The sequence below is a fragment of the Ranitomeya variabilis genome, chromosome 4 (assembly GCF_051348905.1).
Source record: "Ranitomeya variabilis isolate aRanVar5 chromosome 4, aRanVar5.hap1, whole genome shotgun sequence".
Taxonomy (NCBI): domain Eukaryota; kingdom Metazoa; phylum Chordata; class Amphibia; order Anura; family Dendrobatidae; genus Ranitomeya; species Ranitomeya variabilis.
This window is the reverse complement of record NC_135235.1, coordinates 121411017-121418095: the sequence shown is the minus strand read 5'-3', so window position 1 is coordinate 121418095 and position 7079 is coordinate 121411017. Positions and strand designations below refer to the sequence as shown.

The 7079-nt window shown below is 44.4% G+C and overlaps 1 long non-coding RNA gene across 1 annotated transcript; it reads right to left on the bottom strand.

Annotated features, from left to right (window-relative positions):
* Positions 1-6321: 6321 nt before the first annotated feature.
* Positions 6322-6807, bottom strand: LOC143768482 (uncharacterized). Its single transcript, XR_013213884.1, has 2 exons — positions 6621-6807; positions 6322-6514 (listed from the first exon to the last, which is right to left on the bottom strand). It is a non-coding gene; the product is annotated as an uncharacterized LOC143768482 (long non-coding RNA).
* Positions 6808-7079: the final 272 nt, after the last annotated feature.

The following is a 7079-nucleotide window of genomic DNA, read 5'->3' as shown; positions in this document are numbered from 1 at the left end:
GTGCACATGCTGCGGAACAAAATGCGCGGAAGCGTAGCATTGTTTATTCAGCAGCATGTCACTTCTTTGTGCGGATTCCGCAGCGGTTTACACCTGCTCCATAATAGGAATCCGCAGGTGTAAAACCGCATGTGAAATCCTCACAAAAACTGCCAAAAAAAAACAACGGTAAATCCATGGTAATTCAGCAGGTAATCCGCAGTGTGGATTACCTGCGGATTTACCAAAATCAGTCTGGAAAAATCTGCAGCGTGTGCACATAGCCTCAAGGTAAGACACTTTTATGCTTCTCCTATTTATAATACACTGCTGTGAAGCACCAGCGAGCGACTTAACTGTACATCAGCTGTGACAATGACTAATGATGAACGCCAGACTACAACAGAGGGGATCTAGTACTATCCTCTGCTTTTCTTAGTACTTGCCATAGACAAGCCACGGAGAGATTAACCTTCGCTTGGCCTCTTCCTGATATGAGCATCATGTAAATCACTGATTTAAAAGATAACAAAAAATCAAATGTGAAACATGATGTCAAATATACTGCAGAGAGTCTTTGATAGATTTTATTGGAAATGTATTTTACATTTATACCTTGTGTATTTGTAAAAGTTTCGCGCTAAGAAAACCAGAGGGTAAAAGGAAAAATAGTTTACTTAATCATGATAATAATAATATTTAGTAGGTAACACCTGATGATTGCAACTGGCCCAAAGGGAGGATAATAGCTAAGGAGAAAAAACTGTTTGATTAGTAGTATTGCAACTCGCCCGGTGTGAAGCTGTGGAAGAAATACTTAGTGTGCGGATTCCGCAGCGTTTTACACCTGCTCCTCAATAGGTATCCGCAGGTGTAAAACCGCAGGTGAAATCCACACAAAAAACGCAGCAAATCCACAGGTAAAACACAGTGCATTTTACCTGCGGATTTTTCAAAAACGGTGAGGAAAAATCCGCACATGAATCCGCAACGTGGACACATAGCCTTACCCTCTGGTTTTCTCAGCGCGAATCTTTTACAAATATTCCTAATTTCTCTTTATCCACAAAAAGAATTGACATGCTGCAGAAAATACAGCGCGGCATTTCTGCGCGGTATTATCCGCACCATGGGCACTTCGGATTTGGTTTTCCATAGGTTTACATGGTACTGTAAACCGGATGGAAAACTGCTGCGAATCCGCAGCGGCCAATCCGCTGCGGATCCGCAGCCAAAACTACAACGTGTGCACATAGCCCACACAATTGACATGCTGTAGAAAGTACAATGCAGAGTTTCCGTGCGGTATTTTGTACACCATGTGCACTGCTGATTTTGTTTTCCATAGATTTACATGGTACTGTAAACTGGATGGAAAACTGCTGCCCCCATTCCCACTCCAATTCTCCCCACACATAATAAATCCCCCTATCCCCAATCAAATTCTCCCCACACACAATAAATTCCCCCATCCCCACTTAAATTGTCCCACCCCGAGCACTTAATCTTCGGTGTTTTCAGCTCCACTGGAGCACTTACCACCAGTGTCCACCTCTACCAGTGCAAGTGAGTGACGTCAGCAGCATGATCGCATGATCTGATCACGTTGCTCGCGTTGCTCTGACCCGGTGTATATATTTATTATGTATATTGCCGTCCCTTATTATACAGTGCCCTCTCTTGTTATGTACAGTACCGTCCCTTACATATTGGATTATGTAGAGCCCTGTTTTTTATTACATACCATCCTCTTTTGTTAGCTGTATAATGCAATTATGGCTGATAGAGCAGAGGAAAGCTTCTTTTCTAATGGAGGAGCTGATGGTCTGGTCGTCTCGTCACCGGCTCCTCTATCAGCAGTCATTTTATATCTAAAAGGAGAGGGGACTATGTAATAAAAGAGGGCGCTGTGTATAACATAATAACAAGAATACACTATGTAAGGCCGGTTTCACACGTCAGTGATTCCGGTACGTGAGGTGACAGTTTCCTCACGTATCGGAGACACTGACACACGTAGACCCATAAAAATCAATGCATCTGTGCAGATGTCATTGATTTTTTGCGGACCGTGTCTCCGTGTGCCAAACACGGAGACATGTCAGTGTTCGTGGGAGCGCACGTTTTACACGGACCCAATAGAGTCAATGGGTCCGCGTAAAACACGGACCTCACACGGACATTCTCCGTCTGGGGTCCGTGTGCGTGCAGGAGACAGCGCTACAGTAAGCGCTGTCCCCCCCACATGGTGCTGAAGCCGGTATTCATATCTTCCCTGTAGCAGCGTTTGCTATAGAGAAAATATGAAGAATAGTGTTAAAAATAAAGATCCATGTGTCCACCGCCCCCCCACCCCCTGTGCGCCCCCCCCGCTGGTCAGAAAATACTTACCCGCTCCCTCGCTGCTTCCTGGTCTGGCCGCGCCTCCTACTGTATGCGGTCACGTGGGGCCGATCATTTACAATCATGAATAGTCGGCTCCGCCCCTATGGGAGGTGGAGCCACATATTCATGACTGTAAATGATCGGCCCCACGTGACCGCATGCAGGAGAAGCCGCGGCCAGACCAGGAAGGAGCGAGGGAGCGGGTAAGTATTTTCTGACCAGCGGGGGGGCGCACAGGGGGTGGGGGGGCGGCGGACACATAGATCTTTATTTTAAACACTATTCTTCATATTTTCTCTACAGCAAACGTTGCTGCAGGGAAGATATGAATCGCAGCTTCAGCACCATGCAGAGTGGGTACCACACGCTCCGTGTGGTACCCACTCGCCATACGGGCGGCACACGTGTGCCGCACGTATGGCCTCCGTGAGTTCCCAGGCACACGGACACGGATAACTCCGGTACCGATTTATTCCGGTACCGGAATTATCTGGACGTGTGGGACAGCCCTAAGAGACAGCACTGTACATAACAGCAGAGGAAGCTATATAATAAGGGATGGCACCATATATAACTGAAGAGAATGGTCCGCAATAAGGAACGGTGTTATACATGATAAAAGAGGAAACTATGTAACAAAGGATGGTGTTATACAGAATTAGTGAGTACACTATATACTAAGGGACTGTGCTATATATAATAAGTGAATGCACTATACACTAAGGGACTGTGTTATACAAAAGTATGTACACTCTTACCAGAGGTCTCAAACTGCATTCCTTGAGGGCTGCAAACAGGTCATGTTTTCAGGATTTCCTTGTATTGCACAGGTGATAATTTAATCATCTGCAGAGAATGATTCCAGCACCTTGTGCAATGCTAAGGAAATCTTGAAAACATGCATGGTTTGAGGCCCTCGAGGAATGTAGTTTGAGACGCCTGCTCTATACCCTCCCCACCATACCCATCATTGCCCTCTCCATCACCCCATCCTTGCCGTCTCCTCCCCCTATACACACACAACACCATTTACCTCTCTGCACATTCCCCTGCAGCGCTACGCACGCACGCACGCATACACACACAGACGCACACACAGCACCTCTCACCTGTCCGCACGCTCTCCCACAGCTGAAGCATCACCGTTGGCAGCTTCCTCTCTCTGGCACAGCCGGCCGCTGAATGATGACATCATCCAGCGGCGCTGCTGTCTGTGTGAGAGAGACGAAGCACGGCATGAAGCAGGAAAGATCCCTGCACATGCAGCCGGCACGCTGCATCTTCTCTGTGCCGGCTGTCAACTTGACATTCGGCACACATAACAGCCGACTTTCAGTCAGGGGGTGGCAGAATGCAGACACCAGGGGAGACACTGCTGACAGCCGGATTAAGAGGCCCGACTGTGCCCCCCTGACGGCTGTGCCAGGGGCACATGCCCCAGCTATCCCCCCTAGATACGCCTCTGGTATAATGGTCCTCACATAGCCCTGCCAACTGTATATTGGTCTCCACATAGCCCTGCATAAAGTATAATGGTCCCCACATAGCCCTGCAAACTGTATAATGGTCTCCACATAGCCCTACATATAGTATAATGGTCTACACATATCCCTGCAAACTGTATAATGGTCTCCACATAGCCCTGCAAACTGTATAGTGCCTCCACATAGCCCAGTAAATGGTATAACGATCCCAACATAGCCCTGAAATCAATTTTATGGCCCCCACAAAGCTCTCCAAACAGTATAATGGCCTGATTTAAAATAAATAAATAAATAAATAAAAGTACTCATCTCTCTTCATTCCCCACTGCTCTGGTCTCTGCAGCGCGTGTTCTGAACCTCTGCTCTCAAATGTCACAGCTCAAACGCACAGGGAGAATGATGGAGGATGGAGAATGATGGAGGATGGAGCTGATGGCTCTCTCTTCCATAATTACTTTTCAACTGTATCAACATCCAGAATGCCGATTAAGTTAAATGTACAATGCTAGGCCATGGGGGACCAACTCACAGGCCCCATAGCAACCACATGGTCTGCTGCTATTAGTGGTATGCCACGGCTATAGGACTGTTTCTCAGCAACTATAACTGGATCTTTAGTCAAAGAAGACGGAATTCTGAACAGTTCTAAACATCAGTTGATTTTGCAAGTCTTGTGCAAAAAAGATGAATAGAAATATGAATTTCACCTTTCAGCATGATAATGTCCATAAACATACCTCCAAATTACCAAAAAAAGGCTTCTCTAGAACAAGATCAGAGTTGTGGAATGGCCCTGCCAGAACCCAGATCTGAATCCAATTGAAAGTGTGTGGGATGACCTGAAGAGGGCGCTGTACTGAGGAGATGCCCTTACAATCTCACAGATTTGGAGCACTACTGCAAAGACTTGTGGAGAAAGATTGCCAATTCTAGATGTACCATGCTGATAGACAACTACCCAAAAAGACTTAACATGACAATAAATTGAAAGTGTACTTCAATGACGTGTTAGTTTAAGGGTTTGTATGTATATTTCTTCAACCACATTATTTTAACTCCTTCATTACCTTGGGATTTTCCATTTTTCCGTGTTCGTTTTTCGCTCCCCTCCTTCCCAGAGCCATAACTTTTGTATTTTTCTGTCCATATCCATATGGTCATGTGAGGGCTTATTTTTTGCTAAACAAGTTGTACTTTTGAACGACATCATTGGTTTTAGCATGTCGTGTACTAGAAAACGGGAAAAAAATTCCAAGTGCGGTGAAATTGCAAAAAAAAGTGCAATCCCACACTTGTTTTTTGTTTGGCTTTTTTGCTAGGTTCACTAAATGCTAAAACTGACCTGCCGTTATGATTCTCCAGGTCATTACGAGGTCATAGACACCTAACATGTCTGGGTAATTTTTTATCTAAGTGGTGAAAAAAAATTCCAAACTTTGCTAAAAAAATGCTCCATTTTCCGATACCTGTAGCGTCTCCATTTTTCATGATATGGGGTCGGTTGAGGGCTTATTTTTTGCATGCCGAGCTGGTGTTTATAATGATACCATTTTAGTGCAGATACATTCTTTTGATCGGCCGTTATTGCATTTTAATGCAATGTCGCGGCGACCAAAAAAACGTAATTCTGGTGTTTCGAATTTTTTTCTCGCTTTGCTGTTTAGCAATCAGGTTAATGCTTTTTTCTATTGATAGATCGGGCAATTCTGAACGCGGCGATACCAAATATGTGTAGGTTTGATTTTTTTTTTTATTGATTTATTTTGAATGGGGCGAAAGGGGTGTGATTTAAACTTTTATATTTTTTCTATTTTTTTCACATTTTTTTAACTTTCTTTTTTAACTTTTGCCATGCTTCAATAGCATCCATAGGAGGCTAGAAGCTGGCACACCTCGACCGCCTCTGCTACATAGCAGCGATCATCAGATCGCTGCTATGCAGCAGAAATGCAGGTGTGCTATGAGCGCCGACCACAGGGTGGCTCTCATAGCTAGCCGGGATCAGTAACCATAGAGGTCTCAAGGACCTCTATGGTTACAATGCAGAAGCATCGCTGACCCCCGATCATGTGACGGGGGTCAGCGATGCGCTCATTTCCGGCCGCCTGGGCGGAAGCGGTAGTTAAATGCTGCTGTCTGTGTTTGACAGTGGCATTTAACTAGTTAATAGTTCAAAACAGCTGACATGTCCCGGCTTTGATGCGGGCTCACCGCCGGAGCCCGCATCAAAGACGGTGGTTCTGACCTTGGACGTACTATCCCGTCCGAGGTCAGAAAGGGGTTAATTTTATTTTTTAATTTTTCCATCCAAAAAGATTTCCGTTTGTTTTGCAGTGGATTTGTACAGATTACAGGTGACTTTAAAAGTGGAAGAAATTCTAAAATGATTCTTTTTATATCCACTGTAAGTCCTGTTTTACCTTATTTTATCTAAATAATTTTAGTTCTATAAAACTAAGAGAAGAGACTGCAATCTGCTCATGGTCGTTTATTTCATGCCCTTATGCTGATTTATTGACAGATTATGAAGTTCTGAATTTCTTGTTTTCAACTTCCCCAGTGGACTCGATCTCGAGAGAAGTGGTCATCGGTGACAGCAGTAAGGGGTTATTCCTGGTTCTGCTACATCCTTCTCCTGGAATAATAACGGTGTCTACGTTTATGACCTAGAAGAAGCCAATGTATAAATATAAGGTTGCCCATTGCCAAGAATTACATGTATAGCATTATAATGGAGGTTATACTGTTTAGTGTAGGCTCAATAACATTTACCCATTTTATGGGGTCTGCGAGTCCTTCTCCTTCTGGGATGGGATCTCCTGCTTTTCTTGTGAGAAGCCATGATGTCTTGATGGTACCAGGCGGGTTACTAATAACTTGTGGGCTGCCAGTAGAATGTCCTACACCCTGAGGCCATTATGACAGGTAGAACGCTCTCTCATTACCTAGTAGCTGTGAGGTCACCTGTATGATGTGAGGGAATGTTGGCTAGATAGGGTTGGCCGCTCTGTTTGTGAATATGGTGAGGGGCATGGTTCAATAACGGAATTGCTCAAGTAAAAAGGTTAATTTTATATGTATACATATACACACACATATATATATATATATATATACATATACACATACACATTATATATATATATATAACTCTTGTAAAAATTAAGAGGCCACCACGTCAAAACCCTGTCATGGGCAACCCAATCTCCAGAACTGAACCCCATGGAAAAC